Source organism: Microtus pennsylvanicus, chromosome 6 (genome assembly GCF_037038515.1).
Source record: "Microtus pennsylvanicus isolate mMicPen1 chromosome 6, mMicPen1.hap1, whole genome shotgun sequence".
Classification (NCBI taxonomy): Eukaryota; Metazoa; Chordata; class Mammalia; order Rodentia; family Cricetidae; genus Microtus; species Microtus pennsylvanicus.
In genome coordinates, this window is record NC_134584.1 from 18251793 (window position 1) to 18277843 (window position 26051).

Sequence of the window (26051 nt, forward strand, 5' to 3'; positions counted from 1 at the left end):
CACAGACAAGCACTGTCATGAACTCTGAGAGCTTTGAGGAAAACAGGAGGAAGGATTAGACAAGCCAGGGAGGTCAACATGGGGGACCCACAGAGACAGCTGACCTGAGCTCTCAGGAGCTCATGGACACTGGGCCAAAGGTCAGGAAGCCTGCATGGAACCCACCTAAGGACTGTGAATGTGTGTGACGATCGTATAGGTTGATCTTTTAGTAAGACTTCCTTTTTGTTTGTTTCATTGCTTGGTTGGTTTGTTTTGGTTTGGTTTTTGTATGAGGATGTTTAAAAGGTTGAAAATTTTATACAATGGCTATATTAGTAATTTAAAGCTAACCTTGATAATTTTCCATATATAGTTATACTTAAGTTCTTTCTTCTAATATTTGCTATGGCAGATTTCTGAATATACCATATTTTGTCATAAATATTACAACATAGCTCTTTAATTTTATAAGGCATTTCAAACAAAGACAAATTCTATATCATCTAATAAAACAATCAAGTAAGGTTAATAAATGTCTTAATATCCACATCATTGTCTTCTATGACATTTATCAATAGTAAGATATATCTGAAAGTGACATACCATGTCATAATTGTTCCACATCAAGGTATAAGATTTTAATAAAAACAACTATACGAAATTTAAGCTTCCATCTTTCAAGAAGCTCTAGAAATGAACACTTGGTCAACCAAAGTTAAAATTTGCCAGGGTTGACACACAGAAAATAAAACATGACAAAATCTTGATATTATTTTAAAGTGAAGATTGGCTAAAATCAAAAACACCAATGATAGCCTCTGCTGGAGAGGTTGTGGAGGAAGGGGTACCCTCATCCATTTCTGGTGGGAATGCAAACTTTTGCAACCACTTTGGAAAGCAGTATTTCGGTTTCTCAGGAAATTCGGGATCAACCTACCCCTGGACCCAGCAATACCACTCTTGGGAATATACCCAAGAGATGCCCAATCATATGACAAGGGCATTTGTTCAACTATGTTCATAGCAGCATTATTTGTAATAGCCAGAACCTGGAAAGAACCTAGATGTCCTTCAATGGAAGAATGGATGAAGAAAGTGTGGAATATATACACATCAGAGTACTACTCAGTGGTAAAAAACAATGACTTCTCAAATTTTGCCTGCAAATGGATGGAAATAGAAAATAGTATCCTGAGTGAGGTAACCCAGACCCAAAAAGATGAACAAGGGATATACTCACTCATAACTGGGTTCTAGCCATAAATAAAGGTCAGTGAGTCTATAATTTGTTATCCTAAAGAAGCTAGATAAGAAGGTGAACCCAAAGAAAAACATATAGCTATCCTCCTGGGTATGGGAAGTAGACAAGATTGCCAGGCAAAAATCGGGATCTTAAGGGTAGGGTGGAAAGGGGGTAAGGGGAGATGGGGAGAGAAAAGTGAGAAGGCTAGGATGGGGAGAACATGGGGCAATGGGATGATTGGGATAAAGGAAGGTTGGATAGGGGAGCAGGGATGCACATATCTTAATTAAGGGAGCCATCTTAGGTTTGGCAAGAGACTTGGACCTAGAGGGGCTTCCAGGTGCCCAAGGCGAGGTCCCCAGTTAGTTCCTGGGGCATCTGAGGATAGGGAACCTGAAATGACCCTATCCTATAGCCATACTGATGAATATTTTGCATATCACCATAGAACCTTCATCTGGTGATGGATGGAGATAGAGACAGAGACTCACACTGGAGCACTGGACTGAGCTCCCAAGGTCCCAATGAGGAACAGAAGGAGGGAGAACATGAGCAAAGAAGTCAGGACCACAAGGGGTGCACCCACCCACGGAGACAGTGGGGCTGATCTATTGGAGCTCACCAAGGCCAGCTGGACTCTGACTGAAAAAGCATGGGATAAAACCGGACTCTGAATATGGCGGACAATGAGGGCTGCTGAGAAGCCAAGGGCAATGGCACTGGGTTTTGATCCTACTTCATGTCCTGGCTTTGTGGGAGCCTAGCCAGTTTCGATGTTCTCCTTCCTAGACCAGGATGGAGGGGGGAGGATTTTGGACTTTCCACAGGGCAGGGATCCCTGACTGCTCTTCAGACTGGAGAGGGAGGGGGAAAGGAGTGGGGGAAGGGGGGAGAAGTGGGAGGCTGGGAGGAGGCGGAAATTTTTTTTTCTCAATAAAAAAAAAATTTATGGAAATATAATTGTGAGTTTAGAGCTTAATTAAAAAAATCAACAAATTTGAGGGAATTGGAATTTTATTGCATGGATATTTTGAACTTAAAGAACCATTTGGTAAAGAAGTTATTCATCTGAAAATAAAAATGATTACTAAGCCTTTCTCAATGACCACATAAGCTCACTTGATAGCATTTTATTTTCTTCTGATATTGAATATATTCTAGAGACTAGTTTTTATTTTCAGAAATTATTTTGTACCAATGAAAATTGACCTGGGATTGAAACGTAATTAAAAAGGAATTCTTCAATCAATATCTTTCAAGCATGTATATCTTAAAAATAAAAAAAAAATATTTATAAATAAAAGTGTAAATCATGAGGACACTAAGAGAGACTTACATAGATCTAATCTACATGAGAAGTAGAAAAAGACAAGATTCCTTTGTAAATTGGGAGCATGGGACCTTCGGAGAGGACTTAAGTGGGAAAAGGAGAGGCAGAGAGGGGAGCAGAAAAAATGTAGAGCTCAATAAAAATCAATAAATAGGGTAAATCATAGAGCTAGGAAAAATTATGTAATGAAAATCAAAAGGATTTTCAATGTTCTTCTGAACTAAGATTTGTGGAGTGTGTATTTGTGTTTGTGTGTGTGTGGTGTGTGTTGGAATTATTCCCAGAGACTTATCCATGCTAAAAAAACACAATACATTTCTGACATGAAAACTTGTCTTAGTTCTTTTACTACAATTATCTGTTATTCTACTTTAGGTTATCTTAGGTTCTGTCACCTAAAGCCAATAATTTATTGTAATTAAAAGTTACGATTTTCTAACTATACACATATAACTGCAAATATATCTTTCTATACTTTACATATGGTTCAATGTTATTGAATATAAATTTTCTCCAAGAACCTCTTAATGCATATTTTAAATTTTTTAATGAAGCATTATTATGACAAAATAGGATAATGTGTGACAATCAAAAAGGAAAATAAATGGAGTTATCCAAATTCAAATCTTATTTAAGATCATTGTATAGATATTATATCTCAACATCCTTAGAAAGACAGTTTTAATTTATTCCAAAAGTTAACATTTTCTTCAATATACTTAACTACACATTCTAGAGTGTCTATAACATCATGGTACATGAAATATCTAGGGAATTCTTAGTGAGAAAAGCACACCTATCAGTTATTTTAGGATCACCACTTATATATCTGGAAGTGATGGTAAAACCATTTGCTATAATTTTTTAACTGCATGTATGTCTTGAAATATCAGCTTATTAAACACGTGAAAAATGCTTTTTAAAGCAGCACTAAAATAAAGAGTAACAGTTCATCTCAATTGTCTGGAAAAACACTTTTTAAACAATTATGCATCACTTTATTTAATTTTATGTATTTGACATTTCTTGATAGGATAGGATTCTTTTATTTATTTATTTATTTGGTTTGTCAACACAGGATTACTCTGTATTGCGCAGGCTGTTCAGCAACTCTGTCGATCCAGGTTGGCATTGAACTCAGAGATCTTCCTGCCTCTGAGTTCTAAGTGTTGAGATTAAAGATCTGTGCCACCATAACCCGGTTCAGGACATTCTGACCTTCACTACAGATAATAAAGCATTGGGTTTTTTTTTTTAATTTTCCTTTGAATTTTTTATTAATTGGAAAAAAAATCCACAGACATTATATATCCATTATTCTATGATCGGGTTTTACCACAAATGATGGCTTTTTGCTGTATCCAGGGCAGGTAGTCCTTTCCATCTCTTTGGCATTTAGCCATATTCCCACTCTTCTGTTCAAAGCTTAGTAGTTTAGAGCCATATGTCCCACATCTATGCCTCCACCTGTTAGCATATTCTTATACTGTTTTTCTGGATATGGAAAAAAACCCTGCTATTTCAGTATTTGTGAGTTTGTTTGATAGGTGGTAGAACTCATGTGGATTTAGTTCTCTTGTCTATCCTCTTAAATTATATAAGCTTTATTTATACGCTCATTTTAACTTTTCTGAATATAAATCTTGTGTAAGCTCTGTGGATGATAAACATCTTTCAATACATCTTGCTTTGTCATCTTATTTCAACCTGAAGTTTAAAATTTAATGTTTCATTTACTTTTTGTGATTTACATCCAATAGAAACTTCATTTAGACCAAAGATTTCAATTCCAATTTGTCACATACTTTTTGTGACTTATATCCAATTTAAATTCCATTTAGACTAATGTCAAAAAATACTACTTATGATCACCTTTGTAATTTCCTAATTTTAAAGTTTTATGTTGAAGTTTACATATTAATTTCATCATTGACATGAGATTAAAATGGGCTAAACTTTTTCTCAAGCATGAAGCTCTTCTCGCAATAGTTCTTAAATTAACTATAATTTTTCCTATTAAAGTATCTTTATTAATCAATTTGTTATTCTTTTAGTTGGAGAGTATTACAATAATTTCAAACAAGCTCATGCATTAAGCAATATAATTGTATACCTTCCTGGTTATGGAACCTGAATTCTGAAATCAGAGTGTGATTGAGGCTGAGACTTTATTTTACACTATGGGAAAGGAAGTTGTTCTATGTCTTGGTGCTTCAGGCAGCTGCAAGCAATCTTTTCCCGCACAGCTCATCCCTTCCTTGTCTTCTGGCTGCATTAGTCACAATAGTGAGAAATTGGAAATTTGCTGAGATGTCCACCAACTGATGAATGGATAATAAATATATGGAATATTATTCAGCTCTAAAGAAAAAAGTGAAATCTTCAGGAAAATATACTCATACTAAAATAATTGAGATACTTAAAGAATTGTTTTGATACTGATAGAGATTAAAATTTATTTTAAAATAGCTCCAGTTAAATTAATAAAATCATGCTTTTCAACCTTGTGCAACTGCTGGAGAGAAGTGGCACTAGTTTAGAGGGGGGAGATTTGGATGTTGTTGCCTACAGAATAAAATGTAAAGGTTTAGAGACAGAAATGCACAGCTGGAGGTGCCTAATCCATGCTGTAAAAGAAGCAAGACTGTGTCTATAAATAGAGTATGAACACTCCCCCTCCAGGAAAAAAAAAAAAGAAAAAACATGGTCATAGTTTTGTGAATTAGAGATCCTTAAGGATGTCAATGTTTGTAAATTTGGGGGTTTTAAAAATGAGAAGGAAAATATAAGAATGGGTCATGGAACAGAATTCTTGAAGTTGGGATATTAAATTATCAGGATTATAAATTTGAAGAATTTTTTTTGATTCATTATACTGAATTACCCGAAACAATGAGATTATTAAAGAAGAAAACCAGATGAAAATGGTGTCAAAGTAAAGGTAAGAGTTATCAATAATGATATGCATATCATAAAGATGTCAAAACTAGTAGAAGTATACCAAGTTAGCTCAACATTAAGCTAACAATTTCCCATCTCAAGTAGTAGTATTTCAAAGTAAAATTACATAATGTTTATTGGTTTGTGACATGATTCCGGGCATTCATAACATAACTTATATGTAAGAAGTCATAGTAACAATAAATGTTTTGCCACACTTAAGACAAACTACCCAACCAGTAATACTGAAAATAATCAACCAATAAACAAAATACTGGTTGTTCTCCAAAAACTGACAGCAAATCTCCATTGCCAAAATATATCACCTACACAACTCATTGATCATCAAAAAGTCAAGCTGGTACCTACATAGAGCCTTCAACCCTACATTCTGTCTTTGGTACAGGAAGGCTCTCTTCATACTATCAAAAGAGAAATTTAAACACAAACCCAATCACAAACTCTGTCATCGAAAACGGTGTACAGCTGGTAAGATATTGTGGTGGTTTGCCTCCACAGACTCTAATGCTTGAGTCATAGTGAGTGACACTATTTAGATTTGGTGTCTTAGTGAAGTAGGTGTGATTTTTGGAGAAAGTGGGTCACTATGGAGGCAATTTCTGAGGTTTTATATATGCTCAAGCCACACCCAGTATGACAGTTCACTTCCTGCTGCCTGAAGATCAAGATGGTGAACTCTTTGCTCATTCTCTAGAACCATGTCTGGATACATGTCACCTGTCATGATAATGTAGTAAACCTCTAAATTCAAGCAAGCCCCACGTAGGTGTTTTCCATGCTCATGGTGCCTAATCACAGCAAAAGAAACCCCAACAGAGACAGATCTACCAAAGCAAAAGTGCACAAGGCTTTTGGAAGTCATCTACCAATATCTGATTTAACATAAGGCCCACTACATGAGAAGGAACTCATATCTGACACAGATAGGATGAATACGAACAAGCCACCTAGGGTAAAATCAAACATTACTTTTCTAAAATAAATAAATAAACAAATAGTAACAATAAAATGACAGATAAACTCCTAGAGCAGTGCCTCACTCAGCTCTCAGAGAAATTTCTTCCTGCAGATCATGGAAACAAATACAGGGATCCACAGGTAGATATTATGCAGAGAGTAGGAGGCCTTGAAACTCTCAGTCCTCAATAAAATTTCTGCATCAAATCCGTCTCCTCTAGGCTCAAGGAATTCTGCAGAATCATGGACAGGAAGAGTGTAAAAGCCAGAGGAGATGGAGGAAAACAATGCCTTTTAATCAGGTTGAGTAATGCAAATATAAATCCACAGAGTTTGAGGCAACATGTATGAGACCTGAAGTGGTCTGCTTCATGTCCCATGAGTACATATTATGATTTCTAATTCAGTGTTTTTATGGGATTCTTAAGTGTGTGAACTATGACCTATCAGTTTTTCCTCCCTCCCCTTCACTCCTCCTCAATCTCCATTCAAAAAGTGCATGCCTCCCATGGGAGTCACTAAAGCATTATAAATCAAGTTGAAGCAGAATAAAATTACTCCCCCTGGATCAAATTTGGGTGAGGGAATGCAGCATGGGGAATTGGTTCCCACAAGTCAGTTCAAGCACCAGGGATAGGTTCTGATCCCATTGTTAGAAGCCCCACAAAGAAATGAAGTTATGTAACCACTATACACATGTAGAGGGCATAAATCTATGCAGGCTCTCTAGCTGTCTGTCTGGAGTCAGTATGCTTCCAGGAACTCAGATCAGCTGTCTCTGTTGATGACCTCATAATGACCTTGATCACACTGACTGGTACAATCCCTCCTTTCTCTCTTCAACAGGAATCTGAAGCTTGGCACAGTGCTTGGCTGTGGATCTCCGCATATGTAATAGTTAATGGATGAATGCCCTCTATTGACAGTTAGGATAGTCACCAATCTGATTACAGTATCTATAGCCCCACAGAAGCTAGGTAACAAGGAAGGCCATAAAGGAAATGCATAAAGTTCCTTGGGAATTTGAAATAGGAAAGATCTCCTGGGTAAACTGGGGGTGGGGGAAGTATGGGAACATGAGGAATTAGGTTAGGTGGGGAGGGTGTATGGCAGACAGGGATCATAATGAAAGATATATCTTCATGGGGAGTCATTTTGGTGTTAGGGAGAAACCTGGTACCAGGGAAATTACCAGGAATCCAGAAGGATAACCCCAGCTGAGACTCCTAGCAATAGTAGAGCAGTGACTGAACGAAATACTTTTTCAATGAAAAGAAAAAAGAAAGAAAAAATTTCAAAAGAAATAGAGAAATTTATTGTATTGTTGATGTGGGATGTCTTTTTACATATGTGTTCCTTTTATTGGTTGGCCAATGGCTTAGCAGAATAAAACCAGGCAGGAAATCCAAAGAGATATATAAAGAGTAGGCAGAATCAAGCAAAGCCATGTATCAGCTGAAGGAGAAGGATACTGGAAACTTACCAGTATGCCACAGCCTCATGGTGATACACAGGTTCATAGAGATGGGTTATTTTAAGACATAAGAGTTAGCTAGGAATACACCTAAGCTATTGATTAAACACTGATCTAATTAATATAGTTTCGGTTCTGGGACACTGGAAAAAATAGCAGTCTCTGTTTACATATTATATCAGAAGCATGTTAGGTTCGTTTGTTTTTTAAAGAGGATGGGTTGCAGACTCCTTTTATGTGGCTACAGCTACCCTGATACCCAAATCAAACAAAGATGCAGCAAAGATAGAGAACTACAGAAAAATCCCCCTCATGAACATGGATACAAAAGATACTCAATAAAATACTGGCAAATCAAATCCAAGATCACTTAAAAAATCATCTATTATATATACAGTGTTCTGCCTGCATGTACACCTGCAGGCCAGAAGGGGGAACCAGATCTCATATATGGTTGTGAGCCATCATGTGGTTGCTGGGACTTGAACTCAGGACCTCTGGAAGAGCAGTCAGTGCTCTTAACCTCTGAGCCATTTCTCCAGCCTCCTGGGTATGGTAAGTAGACAAGATTGCCAAGCAAAAATCGGGATCTTAAGGGTGGGGTGGAAAGGGGGGTAAGGGGAGATGGGGAGAGAAAAGTGAGAAGGGTAGGATGGGGAGAACTTGGGGCAACGGGATGATTGGGATAAAGGAAGGTTGGATAGGGGAGCAGGGAAGCACATATCTTAATTAAGGGAGCCATCTTAGGGTTGGCAAGAGACATGGACCTAGAGGGGCTTCCAGGTGCCCAAGGCAAGGTCCCCAGTTAGTTCCTGGGGCATCTGAGGATAGGAAACCTGAAATGATCCTATCCTATAACCATACTGATGAATATTTTGCATATCACCATAGAACCTTCATCTGGTGATGGATGGAGATAGAGACAGAGACTCACACTGGAGCACTGGACTGAGCTCGCAAAGTCCCAATGAGGAGCAGAAGGAGGGAGAACATGAGCAAAGAAGTCAGGACCACAAGGGGTGCACCCACCCACGGAGACAGTGGGGCTGATCTATTGGAGCTCACCAAGGCCAGCTGGACTCTGACTGAAAAAGCATGGGATAAAACCAGACTCTGAATATGGCGGACAATGAGGGCTGCTGAGAAGCCAAGGACAATGGCATTGGGTTTTGATCCTACTTCATGTCCTGGCTTTGTGGGAGCCTAGCCAGTTTGGATGTTCTCCTTCCAAGACCAGGATGGAGGGGGGAGGACTTTGGACTTTCCACAGGGCAGGGAACCCTGACTGCTCTTCAGACTGGAGAGGGAGGGGGAGAGGAGTGGGGGGGGAGAGGGATTGGGGTGGGGGAGGGGGAGAGGAGTGGAGGAAGGGGGAGAGGAGGGGGAGGGGGGAGGAGTGCGAGGCTGGGAGAAGGTGGAAATATTTTTCTCAATAAAAGTAAATAAATAAGGGGCTGGAGAGATGGCTCAGTGGTTAAGAGCATTGCCTGCTCTTCCAAAGGTCCTGAGTTCAATTCCCAACAACCACATGGTGGCTCACAACCGTCTGTAATGAGGTCTGGTGCCCTCTTCTGGCCTGCAGGGATACACACAGATAGAATATTGTATACATAACAAATAAATAAATATTTAAAAATAAATAAATAAACAAAAATCATCCAGTAGGCTTTATTTTAGCCATGCAGTGTTGGTTCAGCATACAGATATGTGATAATATAATTCACCATATAAACAAATTGAAAGAATAAAATCGCATGACCATCTCATTTGATGTTGATAAAGCCTTCGAGAAAACCCAGTATCCCATCATGATAAAGGTTTCGGAGAGATCAGGGATACAAGGAACATATCTAAACATAATAAATGTAGTTACAGCAAGTCGAATGCCAACATTAAATTAAATGGAGAAAAACTTAACACACTTCCACTATAATCAAAAACAAGACAAGGCTTTCCACTCTCTCACTATCTATTCAATATTGTACTCAAAGTTCTAGCTAGAGCAAAAAGACAACAAAGCATCAAGGGAATATAGATTGGAAAAAAGTCAAACTATCACTTTTCACAGATGGTATTATCGTATACATAAGTGACTCCAAAAAATTCTACTAGGAAAATCCTAAACTAAAAAAACAATTTCAGTAACAAGTTACAAGATTAACTCAAAAAAATCAGTAGTCTTCCTATACAAAAATCACAAACAGGTCAAGAAAGAAATCAGAGATATATCACCCTTTATCATAACCACAAATAAACTAGCTTGAAAAACTTTAACAAGTAAAATATCTATAAGAAAAAAATGTTGAAGACATCAGAAAATGGATAGATCTCCCCTGCTCTTAAATAGGTAGAATCAAAATAATAAAAATGGCAATCTTTGAAAGAGCTATCTACGGATTCAGTGCAATCCCCATCAAAATCCCAACACAATTATTCACAGACCCTAAATGAACAGGAATAAACTTCATATGGAAAAACAAAACAAAAGAAAGAAAGAAAGAAAGAAAGAAAGAAAGAAAGAAAGAAAGAAAGAAAGAAAGAAAAAAACAAAGAAAGAAAGAAAGAAACTGAAATAATCCAGTACAATAAAAGAATTTCTGGAGGCATTACCATCTCCTATCTCAATATATAATATAGAGCTACAGTAATGAAAACAGCTCGGTATTGGCATAAAAACAGACATGTGGATCAATGGAGTTGAACTGAAGAGCCTGACCTTAATACAGACACATATGAACTCCTGATTTTTGACAAAGAAGCCAGAAAGGTACAATGGAAAAAGGAAAACAAATGGTGCTGGCGTACTAGACATCAACATGTAGAAGATTGCAAGTAGATCCTTGTCTATCACCTTGCGCAAAACTCAAGTCTCAGTGAATCAAGGGCCTCAACATAAAGCCAGTAATAATGAACCTGGCAGAAAAGAAAGAGGGAAGTATCATTGAACACATTGGCACAGGGACCATTTCTTAAATATAACACCAGTAGTACACACACTGAGATCAACAATCAATTAATGGAACCTCCTACAAAGCTTCTGTAAAGCAAAGGACACAGTAAACAATACAAAATGACAGCTTACAGAATGGGAAAAGATCTTCACCAACCCCATATCTGACAGAGGGATGATCTCTAAAATTGTACAAAGAACTTAAGAAACTGGTTAACAAAATACTGGTTAACAAAGAAGAATTCTCAACAGAAAAATTTCAAATGACTGAAACACACTTAGAGAAATGTTAACATCCTTAGCCATCAGGGAAATGAAAATCTCAACTCTAATATACCATCTTACACCTGTAAGAATGACTAAGATCAAAAACACCAATAATAGCTTATGCTGGAGAGGATGCAGAATAAGGGGAACATTCATCCATTGCTGGTGGGAGGAAAATCTACAGCCATTCTCAAAATCGGTATGGTGGTTTCTCAGAAAATTGGGAATCAATCTATTTTAAGACTCTTAATAATATACCTAAATAATACTCTATAATACTACAAGAACACTTATTCAACCATATTCATAGCAGCCTTATTCATAATAGCCAGAACCTGGAAACACCTAGACGCTCCTTAAATGAAGAATGAATAAAAAATGTGATACATTTACACAATGGAGAATTATTCAGCAGTAATAAACACTGACACAATGAAATTTGTAGGTAAATGGTTGGAACTAGAAAAAAACATCATGAGTGAGGTAACCGGGACCCAGAAAGACAAAGATGGTATGTACTTATTCAGAAGTAGATAGAAGATATAAAGGAAAGCAAAGAGCGAACAGATGATAAACCACAGCTGCAGATAATTGGGAACATGGGGTCAGGAGGGAAGGTGGAAGGAGAGAAAGGAGAATGAAATAAGAGTGGGAAAATATATACCTCAACAAAAACAATAAAAGTGGGTTGATATATATATATATATATATATATATATATATATATATATACACTTATATTCTGAAAATATAAATGGGAAAAATGAGAAGCCTTACTGCAGGCTTTTAAATTAAAGAAGTTACTAAAGAAAAAAATATTATCCAATTCCTCAGAAGTTTTCAGGAGAAAAGACTACCTCTGGGAATATCTAACTTTCTGTCTCAAAAGGAAAATGAAGAGAACTGCAAAAGTGGTTTAAGGCAAAAATCATTTTGCTGCATATTAAATATTGGCTCCAGAATACAAAGTGGCGTATCCTTCGGCACAGGGGAGGTAGTTATGGGATCTGACTAATAGTTGTGAATGAATCTAAGACTGAGCTAGAAGAACAGAATATTTGTATTTCAAGAACAATGGGGCTCATTTTTGCCCTCACTATCTCAGGCATTAGAATACTTCAAACATAGAGCTGAATTAAACATCTATGGCAACGATAGTACGTGAAAGTAAGAGAAAAAAATCAAGACATTCAAAAGTGAGCAAAATGTGAGAATATTGTAGACAGGTGACAATTAAAACTGCGAAAAATAGAATGCTATGTAAATATAACAAATCTCAGAAACATGATCTGTTAGTGTTTGAAGGAGCCTCAAGGTGAGAAATTATTATTCTAAATTTAAATATCAATGAAGCAATGCATGTATACACACACACACATGCACACACACACTCCATAATTTTAAAGCTCATGTCTCACAAGTGACAACAAAATTTATGAAAACTAAATTTCATACAACAATATGAAATAAGACTTTACTTAGAAAATATAAGTTGCCAAGTTGTGAACATAAATCTATGTAATCTATTGTTTTATGTGGAGAAATGTCTCATCACAGTTTAATTTAGACTAATAAATATTCCAACTTTAATAATAGAAGATGTTTAAGACTAATGACCCCAATGTTTACCCCATGAAGTCATCACTGAAGTTATACTTGTACAAATGCATTATTCAGACTTAACAGGTGACAGCTACATATTTAGAAATTATATATATATATATATAATTAAATAAATGTGCATATATATGAGTGTGTGTTTGTGCAAACTTATATATACTTGTAAAAAAAGAAGTGTTCAGTAAAGAGAGAGGGAAATATGGCAGGCAATGGAAGGAGGAAAACAAAAAAGGAAATTTTTTTCACATTATTTATTCATTTTAATTAGCGTGTGCACATATGTGTGCAGGTGTGTATGAGGGCATGCACTTGCCACAGTCGGACCACAACCATTGACAGTCATTTCTCTCTTCCCACTCTGTGTTCTCCAGGGACCAAACTAAAATTATCAGTTTTGGCAGCAAGCATTTTTATTTTCTGATTTAACTCTGTGGTCCCAGAGTGTTTTAATATTTAATCAATTTTTGATATTTTTCCATAATTCACACTCTCGTAGGAAAATAGTTCACTGTTTGATAAAAATTGTTAGTTGTGAGCAAAAATGAAAATTTAGAATTATTAAATGTTAACAATGTCATTATTTTTTCCAATTTTATTCAAACAGATTATATTAAATTCAGTTTCCTATTAAACAAGAAAAAAATATAGAAACTACTTTTCAGAAACATCACCACACCAATTTTAACTGGATGGAATTGAATTCTTGGTCTTTCAATTTCAATTTACAGTCACGAAGATGAGATTTCAATAAATAATACCTAGAATCTTTTGTTTTCTAATTTATAATATACAAATGATGGTATTGGAATTTCATAATTATCAACAGTTCACTAAATAATGAGTTAATTGATAACCATAAATGAGTATAACCACAGGACAGCTACTGAAATTCCTATTCAGTATGTTCTTAAAATTCCTTCGACTTTCTCAATGACCGTCAAGTGAATGAGTTTGAAGGATAAAATGAAAAATTTCACCAAAGAGTGGTATTTTTAATATTCTGAATACAATAACATCAATCTAAGTAGTCTTCTGTATTTTAAATATTTTTTACTAGTTAATAACTTTCAAGCAAACATAACCAATCCTAAGTGATTTCACTGGGCAATACTATAAAAGTTTTATGTCACAACTGATACCAATCTCTAATCCTAAAGCCAAGTTCTACCATCTAAATGAAATAAAGATTATTACCAATGATTTCCACAGACATAAATGCAAAAATCTTCAATATTCTAGCAAATTAAACCCACAGATTTAGGTAATGGACTGTACACTAAAGTAAGAAGCATTTATTCTAGCATTGTGATGCTCATTTAAAAGCAAACTTTATGAAATGGTTCATATCAGCAAGCTAAAGTGCATAGAGTCATGACAACAGCAACAGAAAGATTAAGGTACCATAATAAAAACTGTCAGTGACCCAAGATTAGATGGCATGACTACAATTTATGAAAGAAGTCTTAAGCATATTTTATATTAACATCACCAGAATGAAGCAAACAAACATCTTATAACCAGACAATGTGATTTGTTCCCTGGAAAATGACAGATAAAGACATCTCTCCAAAAATCTCTATTCAACACAATTGAAAAGCACAGTGAATACAGAGAGGAAAGGAAAATGGAAAAAAAATAAAAGATCATTAGAAAAAACAAATATGTCTTGAACCCAGATCTCATGATTGCTTATGTAGAAAACCTCAAGAGATCAAGGCCTACTTTAAATGTAGAACAAACAACAAGCAGTGTTAGAAAAAGACTAGACAGGTCAAAGAATAGAACAAAGAGCATAAAATAAAAACTTGAAAATGAATTTTTAGATACTATTTTCATTTTTGAGATCGTAATAAAATTATACCCTTTCTTTCTTCCCTTTTCTCCCTCTAAACTCACCATGGAACCTTGTTCTTTTCAAATTCATGTCTCCATTTCCTTTAATTGTTGTGATATGTGTGTGTGCACCTGTGTGTGCACATGTGTGTATATGTGTTTGTCTATGCCATAATCCATGCATCTTTACAAACGAGTAAGTCAATACACCAAAGATCAGTACAGTGTTGGAACAATTTGTACTCTTTAAGTAGCATAAAATGATCTTAAATACATTAGTTACTATTTAAAAAAATTATCTTTTCAGTAGGAAAGGAGTTAAATTCAATGAAAGTATAAATCATGAAGCTATTCTTGGCCTTTTTATTTACTTTTATAATCCTAAACACTGCTGAGACATGTCTCCGGAAAAGAATTATCATTGCTTATAATTATGTGCTTATTATACCGCCCCATAAGAAGTTTGTGGGCATCTAGGGCATCAGCGAGTCAATTATATTTCTAATCTTTGTAACTGCTCCTGAAATAGTGCTGCTTACAATCATTATTCTTGATTAATAGCAAAGCACAATTATAACAGGAAAGGGCTATATATTTCTCTTTTATTTCTTCCTGTGTGCACATTTTCCAATTTCCACAAATAGTTTATTCAGCTGTGTGTTTTGGACATGTGGGCCATAGTTTTATAGCTGCTCCGACAGAACAATCTTCCCTGTATCTATATATTTTCTGTAGCCAGGCAAGTAAGAGAGCAATTTAGAGCTGGCTGCACTCCTCAGCCTTTCTTTCTTCCTGCTCTCTCTTTAACGACATGATAGATGTTCATGGAACCAAGAGTTTCCATTCCCTAAAGAAAGTCTTTTGAAATAAAATTATTTTGTTTTTATTTCAAATGCTATATCCTTTAGAACCAGATATTGGCCAAAGCAAACTTCATAGAAACTGCAGGACTCTGTACCATATTGTCTCCATCCCCTAAGCTAATGGCATCTGGCTGATACTGTACCATTCAATTCTCATTTGTATTGAAATGCTCTACAACCGACTTTGTAACAGCAAATGAGGCTTGCAAAAACTTCCATCCAGAGAGTCATGTTCTTCTGTAAATGTGATAATTGCCCCCATTTGACTACTGATTCATTTGCCTTCTTATGGATAATTAAGAACCACAGACCTGTGGCAATGAACTAATCACATGATATTCTGAACATTTGCAACATTCCTGTTTAAAACACAGCAATCAAATTAAACATATTATGCAAGTTTGTTTAAATCAAAAGGTGCTCACTTTTACTAACACTGCAAGGTACAGGTACATAGTAGGTAATTTACTTTTCCATGGTGAAGTGTTGTAATTAGTTACAATATGGCATGGGGTTAATAATGCCAGTGTATGATATTTCACAGTAATATATATGGAAATTTACTCTGTTTGTTTATGTACACATTCAGAATTTCAAATCATCATATTTATTTTGATGTATTGCAAAGGAACTCATACTATGAAAGTGATGTTTGTTTTAAGGTGACTGCATGAGGATAAATGAAAGAATATTTGTTCAAGAAGGAAAAATGATCAAACATTTCAACTGTGTAGGCAACATTACTCTTCAAAGAGATTTGAGTTGATTAGTTGGTTAAATTGACTTTGATAATGTTGCACTTTTCATTTACTTTAGAATAATTCACTCTATCTAAATTGAATTATATTGATGTTTTGCATTTGCATGAAAAATATTTTTCACACTTCAGTCATATATTTATGCATAAACTAGTGAATTGCATTCTGTCTGAGGATTTGAAACTCCATCGTAAGAAGGCAAATGAGAGGCAAGGTAAAAAGAAAGTTGATAAGCACTGTTCTAGTCCTTGATGCTTCACTACATAAAGCCTCACCTGCTTTCTGTGAATCTTCCTGCTGTACAGTGAGGAGCGCTGAGCTCAGGAACGCGGATTTTCCAAACAGGTCCAGTGATATGTGATGATGGACTTTTATTTGATTGATAATATGGTCCTGGTAATTATTAAGGATTAGGGAGATTAAAAATTTTTAGCCAATGAATAAACCTGAAATATAGGTTTGCTGGAAAAAATATGCAAATATATTTAAGTAAAAGTAGATAAAAAAGAAAATTGCTCTCAGGGTTACTATTCAAATCCTAGAGACAAGAATAGTATCAAAAGATATACTAGAATAAAGACAGGCACTGTTTTATTGAGAATTATTGATGCATAGACCCCTCCTGTCTTGTGCCTGCTGGAGAAGGAATCATATGCTTACATATTGTGTATATACACGAATATGTGCTTGTGAATGCATAAATATGAATATTCAAGCACATGCATGTGTGATAGGTATTTATGCATGTGTGTATGCAAGCCTACATATATGTAACTTGCATATATGTGTATATGTATATAACCTTCATACACACAAAAATATTTCTGAATGAGAGAGTTTGAGAAATATAACTCTAAATGAATAGTGCCCTTTTTATATCTGAATAGCACAATTTCACATAGACTCTAATGAGAAATTTATTTCTATAAATCTTAGAACAGCATGAATGTGTCTGCCCAATCTCAGGATTTTACATGAGATGAGATTTGTGTTTCTCACCTCCCAGTAGTGCCCTGTTAGTAAGCAAGTGTGTACCTTGATTCCGTGCACCCATTTTGGTTTTGTCTTTCAATCAGTTCAGAACTTGAGCACAGAGTATGTCTCCTCATTGGCAACTGGCTCATGATGAAAACTGAGAGGAAACCCCCCCCATTGTATCGGTGCTCTCATATACGAAAACATGCGATTTTTTTGGAGCATTTTAAGGTGAGACCATTTCTCCCTGGTTCTCTTTTTCTCCATCATTCATTCACTCTCATGTAAAGACTGATTTTCTTCATTTTAGGGTCTAGCTTTTCTTTGTGCCAGCGCTTTACACCAACATCTGCATATCTATAAAGCCCTGTCACTTTTTCTATAGAATGTGTCCTTGAATTAAATAACTCTTTACTCTAGCTTTATTGTTTAAACCATGGAAAATGACTGACACCACATATAATAAAGCAAAAAATTATATGTCTAAGATTCAGCTTCTTAGAAAGTATGTTACATGTTGTTATTATACCAAGAAATGGTTGCTTAATTTGTCTAAACTCAAAAAATGAGGTACACTTACACAGTGGAGTGCTACTCAGCTATTAAGAACATTGACATCAGACATCAGGAAATTTGCAGGCAAGTGGATGGAACCAGAAAAAAAAAACATGCTCAGTAAGGTAACCCAGACTCAGAAAGACAAACATGGTATTTACTCACTCATAAGTGGATACAAGATGTAAAGCGAAGGATAAGCAGAATGCAACCTGCAGCTCCAGAGACACTAAGTAACAAGGAAGACCTGAAGAACACATGGAGCATCCTGGGAAGGGGAGTTAGATGACATTTACTGGGTAAACTGGGGTCAAGGAGGGGCAGTAAAGGGAAGGGGTCGGGGATGATAACATTAGGGAACAGGATTGTAGAGTTGGTGGAAGGGATGGAGTAGGAGACTATGAAAGAGATATCTTGATAGAGGGCGCCATTTTGCAGTTAGGGAGAATCCTGGTGCTAGGGAAATTCCCAGTGATCCATAAGGATAGCCCCAGATGAGACCCACAATACTGAAGAGAGTGCCTGAATGTCCTTCCCCTGTATCAGACTGGTGAATATCCCACCTGTCATCATAGAGCCTTCATCCAATATTTGATGAAACCAGATGCAGAGATCTACTACCAAGCCCCAGGCCGAGTTCCACGAATCCAGTCTAAGATAGGGAGGAGGGAATATATGAACAAGGAAGTTCAATATCATGATGGGAAAATCTGCAAAGACAGGTAAAGTACGCTTGTGGGAACTCATGAACTCTATACCTACAGCCGTGGAGCCTCCAAGGAATCAAGGCTCTCTGCATGCGCTTGGTATTTTTGTAGCTTGATATAGCTGAGGGGCCCCTAAAACTAAGACCAGGATCTATTCCTGTTGCATGAACTAGCTGGTTGGAGCAAATTCCTGTGTTAGGATACCATGTTCAGCCTTAATTCATGGGGGAAGGACTTAGATCTCCCTCAAATTTATGGGTCAGGCTTTGTTGACACCCCACCATGGAAAACCTTACCCTTTGGGAGGAATGGATGGGGAGTAGGCTGGAGAGGAGTCAAGGAGGAGTGGGAGGAGGGGTAGAAGGGAGAACTGTGGCTGGAATACAAAATAAAATTTAAAAAGTACAAACAATCATAGCAAAGAATAATCTGCCCACATATCTGCTTCTGGAATCATTCTCAGACTTGTATTCTTTTATCACATTGCTCAGTGTAAACATTTTTTATAATCTTCTCTGCATTTGTAGTAATAAGGGCGGCGGGGCTGCGTCCTAAACACCCCAGCCGCCTGCTCAGCTAGCTTTTGCCCCAAAATAACAACACATAAACTGCATTCATTTTAACACTGCTTGGCTCATTTCTACCTAGCCTCTTCTAGGCTAACTCTCTCACCTGGACTAGCCCATTTCTTATCATCTGTATAGCACCGGTCTTACTGAGAAGATTCTAGCCTATGTCCATCCTGGGTCAGAGCTTCATAGCATGCATCTTCCCTGGAGCGGGGAGCATGGCGTTGAGGCGTCTGCTCAGGAGAGGAGAGCTGTCGAGTCTGAGCTCACTTCCTCTTTCTCCCAGCGTTTTGTTCTGTTTATTCCTCCCACCTATCTCCTAACCAATGAGAGCCAAGCAGTTTCTTTTTATTTAACCAATGACCTTCCTCCATCATTTCCCCTTTTTCGGTTTAAACAAAAAAAAAGGCTTTAACTTTAGCATAGCAAAATTACATATAATGAAACAGTAATCAAGTAAAAGTTACAATAATCTTTATCATAACTAAGGAAAATTATAACTATAACTAACTATTCTTAACTCCATCAAAGACTCCAGAAAGATACAATACTACATAAGCAAACAAGAAAAAAACAACTTTTAAACTCTAGAAATGACAGAGACATCTCTCTGCCTGGACAGTCACCCAACTTTCCTCTGTACCGTTGGGGCATCCATCTTCAGCCTTCAGGCCCATGGTATCCAGCAGACATTTCCATAAAGCAGGAAAATTCAAAGTCAGTTCAGTCACTATCTGTTGTGTCCTGCAGAATGTCTTGCAGACTCTTTCATGAATCAGGAACCCCAAACGATCATCTCACCTTAGGCAAGGTCAGTAGTCCTCTCTCTGCGGGTTCTCTGTGTCCAGTTTATGCAATAGTCCAGGCAAGAGCAGTTTCTTGCCCAAATGGCTATCAAACTCCATAAGGATCCTCTTCGATGCCCATCTTCCTCTTGAAGTAGATTGGTGCTGCCAGGAGCAGAGTGTCTCATTGTCATGAAAAACCCTAAGTTATTAAAACGTTTAAAATGCCATATTCTATAACCTTTGAAAATATGAAAAATGCCTATCTAAAATATATCTATGCACATCTAGAAAATCTTAACTAACATGACTACAGACTTGACTATTACTGATGATTATCCATTAACCTATTTCTTAATTATACATTACATTTTTTAATGAACTACACAATCACAATACCTTAATCAATAGCAGAAATATGCATATACATATAACAAAATTGACCTTAAATTTAAATCACTAAAACAAAATCCATATCAATGCAAATTATTCATATCTATATCACATCCCCCTTTTAATGTTAAAGAACATTTATAAACCATATTTGGGAACATGGGCACAGTTTTTTCTCTCCAAACTGCTTCCTGCTGAATGGGGGCGTCGTTAATTAGGTCTTTCATGGTATAACCTGTGTGCTAGTTTCATCTCAGTTGGCAGTTGAGCAAAGCAATTTTCTGAAAATGTTCACAGCAAACCTTCAGGAGGACGTGGTCCATCATACCAAATCGGAATAGAAGAAATGAACAGGGTCTCATCCTCTGTGAAAACAAAAGAAGACTCTCTCCAAAGCATCATATCCTTAGACCCAAATTCTGAAATCATACCCTCATGATATCCGTTCTGGTTCCACTTGGCAACCCATATAATGAAATGTCTCTCTGTACTTAGCTCCTTCACAGTCAAAAATTTTAAAGAAAACACAATGTACATAATCCAGACTCTCTGTGAATTTTCCATTTTTACGTGGCTTATTTTTACTCTATCACTTTACTTTATTCTGTTTCTTTAAAGACTTTACCTTTTTTTTAACATTAACTTTATTTTCTATATTCTTTTTCTTCTCTCTCCCAAGCCTACGTACATTCATCCAACAGTGTGATTCATTTAGTGGTCTGAATCTGTCCTATTGTGAATCAGCAATTTTTTACTATCCAGGAGCACTTTTGATTTGCGCCTTTAAATCACTAGGTGCTTAAGAATGTAAGCTGTGACATTCCTAGGTTAACTTTTTGCTTTTTGAGTGTATATCTTTGACCTGGAATAGCTCTGTAGACCAGGCTGTCTTTGAACTCTCAGAGATCCGCCTGTCTCTGCCTCCCAGGCATTGGGATTAAAGGTGTTTGCTACTACACCTTGAACTCACAGAGATCTGTTCGTCTCTGCCTTCTAGGCACTGGGATTAAAGGCGTGTGCTACCACACCTTGAAGTCACAGAGGTTTACTTTAAGAATTTTAACATTTAGTCTGCATATATTTTTAACACACTTTAAACCATTTAGAAATTTTCTCTGTCTTTGAATTTCTCTTTATTGTATATCTCTCTTTTTTCTACCACATGAGTCTTTAATTTACCAAGCAATCTCAGTAGGACTAAAGGCGTGGCTTTGACAGCTAGATGTAGCCCATTCCTTAGCTTTCCAGCCTCATGGCTGAGGTACTGGCTGTAGCCACGTTTATAGCCACACCTCTATGGCGTTTCAAGGTCCCTGCCAGCCAGCGAGCTACAACAGACAACACTCAAGTCCTCTCTCTGTAGCCGGCCCTCCTGCCTCAAACAGAGTTTGCCCTGGCAGGATGGCCCAAAAAGCCGGCATTTTTAAACGCGCAGCTTTTTTCCTGCTACAGCTGAAAACCGAAAAGCATGTGTTCAGCTTTTCGTCAACACCGTTTAAGTGTTTCCTGGCAGAACCTCTTAATGAGCTGCAGGCTTTGCAGCTAAAGCTGAGTCAGGAAGCCTCTCTTAGATGAGGCGCTTGCTTGCCCCTGGCAAGCAGAGTAGACCAGAGAAATTGTCACAATCAAGAAAACATGCTTTACTCTTTCCCAAGCTTTCTCAGGCTTTCAGTGGACTCAGTTAGCCACATGCCTGGCGTCATTTGTAGTAATAAGGGCGGCGGGGCTGCGTCCCCAACACCCCAGCCGCCTGCTCGGCTAGCTTTTGCCCCGAAATAAGAACACACAAACTTCATTCATTTAAACACTGCTTGGCTCATTTCTACCTAGCCTCTTCTAGACTAACTCTCTCACCTGGACTAGCCCATTTCTTATCATTTGTATAGCACCAGTCTTACCGAGAAGATTCTAGCCTAAGTCCATCCTGGGTCAGAGCTTCATAGCGTGCGTCTTCCCTGGAGTGGGGAGCATGGCGTTGAGGCGTCTGCTCAGGAGAGGAGAGCTGTCGAGTCTGAGCTCACTTCCTCTTCCTCCCAGTGTTTTGTTCTGTTTACTCCTCCCACCTATCTCCTAACAAATGAGAGCCAAGCAGTTTCTTTTTATTTAACCAATGACCTTCCTCCATCAGTCAAACAATGCAAATCATCCATGAAGAAAGTGAAATAAGTGTAGAAAGTGGTAAGTAAACCACAGGACACAGGAAAGCTCAAACTTTAGAAACATATTAAACTGATTAAAAGGTTTCAAAGAAATTAAACCCAAACTAGAAATCTAGAAATCCTTCAATCTCTCTCTCTCTCTCTCTCTCTCTCTCTCTCTCTCTCTCTCTCTCTCTCTCCTCTCTCTCTATCTGTGCTATATGTAATCTCTAACTATATATCTGTTTTTCTCTCTATCAATCATCTATCTATCTGCATATATATATATATCTCCCAATTTTTCATATATGCATTGATTGCTTTTCTGTCAAAAATAAGGCTATAAGAAATGAAACACTAAGTTATGCATATATGAAGATATTAGACATTTAACTGTTATTTAGGCAAAATTTGTAAAGATCTTTAAATAAATTGGGATTGCCTTATTTATTATCTCCATCTTAGAATATCTTGTGATGGTATATAAACTCTTATTATTTTAGATTTAAAGACATAACTCTTGTCAGGGATGAGAAGACTTGTTTGATAACAATATCACGTGGTTTAAAATTGATTCTTAAGATTTTCACATGTAACATATGAATTATTTCATAATGGAACAATCAAAGCTGCAGATACTTTTACTTACATGTTTGTTGAAGTGTCTATTTTAAAGTGAAATACTAGATAACAATTATCTCAGCTGAAACTAATACTTCTTATAGAAGAATATTTTGCTGGGTAGTTATTACTTTACTTTACTTCATATGAGATACTTTTGTTTTCTTTCCATTGTTACTGCCCTCACGAGAAAGTTTAATGTGCTTTGCAGCTATATATTGTTATTGTACTCACGGGCTTAGATACTTTTGACCATAATCTTTAAATATTATTGTGGTTTTGGGATATAGTATTTAGACAATAAAAAGAAAATATTTGAAATGCTACCAATAGATTTAATAGCAGTATAAATTGAGAAAATATTTAAACCAGTCTACAACTAATTTTATTTACTACCATAATTGCAAGATTTGCTGGAAGAAATCCTAAACATGTATGTATTTGCATGCTCACACACATATGAACATGCATACATGTATGTTTACATAGATATACACAGCAAAATTATAACACTACACTACTCATATATTTGCACAATGATTTTCTTTTTAAGATATGTATCTAAGCAGTTTTATTACCACATGTCTATGCTAGACATTCACATCCTCAAATCCAAATAATTTTTGTCACAAGGATGGTTGTTTTAAAAATGCTGAACTTTTATCTCAGATTTCAAAAAGCAATATTCTCTCTCTTAAAAAAAAGAAAAGAAAGTGCCACACACTGAAGATTATACAGCTCAAAGATTCTAATGAAAATGACATATTTACATCATTTTCTTGAGACGTAAGTTTAGTAATTATTCACCAGGACCCACTTACTGTCATATGTAAAGAGAAACAGCAAACAAGTAAATAAAAGCAATTCTCCAAATGTCTTATTACTGTTGAAAGGTAGTACTTTCTGAAGTTCTTTTAGCTTTTTTTGGCTCAAATAGTAAGGAATTGAATTAAAAGAAGAAGAAAAGGCATCTCCTAACTCACAAGCCTTATGATTTATTTTTTATATGTCCTGTCAAAATTTTAAAAAGAGAATCATGATTACTTCTTCTAACAGAATACAAATAATGCTCTTACTTTATCTCTTGATTTATACTTTTTCTCCTAAGATACTTTTAATTGAAATAAGTTGCATCCCTTTCTGCCCTCCAGGTCTTCCCGAGGACCCTCCCTACAACCCCTCCTATGAATGCACCCATGGATACAACTATACAAATACAACCTGATAAGTTTGTTTTTATTTTTTGATTATGTGGTTGTGTGGCTGACCACTCTATATTATTAACAGAACTGAAACTTTATAATCTTGTTCTTACCGTTTTCAGATTTCATTTGCAATTTTTATAAGATTATATTCCACCAAATCCTCATATATATCCTTGTTTTATTTAAATCTATCTCCACTTTTCCCATTATTTTTAAGCAGATATATACATATGTAAGTGTAGTCTTCACCCCTCAGCAAAAAAACTTCTCTTGGCATCAGACATGGGATATTACAGAAAACTACAACCAAATAAAATACAGAATTAGGAAGCCCAGTGTTAATGGATCCATCTACAACACAACATTCTTAACTGAGGCTCAGGGGTCATCGCTCAGATAAAAACCCAGAACTTTGAAGACGATAGGCAACCTGTCTACCAAATGGGCTACACCGCAATCCTAAAACATAAATTTAACATGCCTTTTACAGAACTGTTGTATGGAAAATTGTGATGGGATTAGAATTAATTTGTATCAGGTAGAATTTGGAAGAATATTTTAGTGAGCACACTGTTATAGTTTTAATCTAAAATTTTCTCCCTACTTTTGTTATTATATTTTCAATTATTTGTTTCATTTTGAGACCAGGTCTCATGGTTACAGGGTGGCCTTAACTTGCTATGTAACTAAAAATGATCTTGAGATTCTGGTCCTCCTACTCCTACTTCTTAAGTGCCTTGATAGCATGGGTGAGCCGTACACCTAGATCAATTTCATGGCTTGAACATGAATCCTCTAGGCTGTGGCAAAATTTTGAAAGTTTCAGATACTCCAAGAGGTAAAGCCCAGCTTCCAGAAGTATGTGACTGGCAGTGGACCTTAAGGCTGTGCCAGCTTCTGGTGTGGGCTAATGTGAATGCTACATGTCTGAAACACACAAACACACTTCTGCATCCCATTTCCACAGCCACCTATGCAGTCACTTTCATCTGTATCCTTCAACCCATGCTGGTTTCTGCACTCTGAAAACTGCGGCCTATGAAAACTACAGAATAATTGTACAAACCTTTCTAACCTGGTATATTAAAATATTAGCATCATCTTCTCACACTTCCTCAACCTAGAAATAAAACATTTACTAGTATATAGTTAATTGGTTAAAGTATGACCTATCCTTATTAGAAAACTCTAGTTGGTTATTAAAGCATCGAATTTTCATTAATATGATTCCCAAGGACTATTTTTAAACTCTTTATTTGCAAGTGCTTACTTATATCTCATTACAAACAGAACTTTAGTATATATAATATGGAATCCAGGATTATATCCAAGCTTTTAGGTCCAGGTGCAATTATATTTACTATTTTGCAAAACAGTGTGCTGTATTTGTTTTTTTATTGAGAAAAGGAAAAAAAAAGTTTCCGCCTCCTCCCACCCTTCTCCCCCTCCCCCCACTCCTCTCCCCCTCCCTCTCCAGTCCAAAGAGCAGTCAGGGTTCCCTGACCTGTGGAAAGTCCAAGGTCCTCCCCCCTCTGTCCATGTCTAGGAAGGTGAACATCCAAACTGGCTAGGCTCCCACAAAGCCAGAACATTAGGATAAAATAAGGAAACGAGAGAGAGAGAGAGAGAGACAGAGACAGAGACAGAGAGACAGAGAAACAGGGAATGACCGACACAAGAAGAAAGGAGGAAGGAGAAGGGAACAGGGCAGAAAATGTAGGAAAAAAGGACACAAGGAAATTTCTTAATGTCTTATGGTTTTTTCATAAACAACAAATCACAAGAACATATGTATAGTAATGTTTTAATAACTTTTGTCTTATATTTACTTTAAATGTGTAATGTTGCACAAATATTTCTTTGCA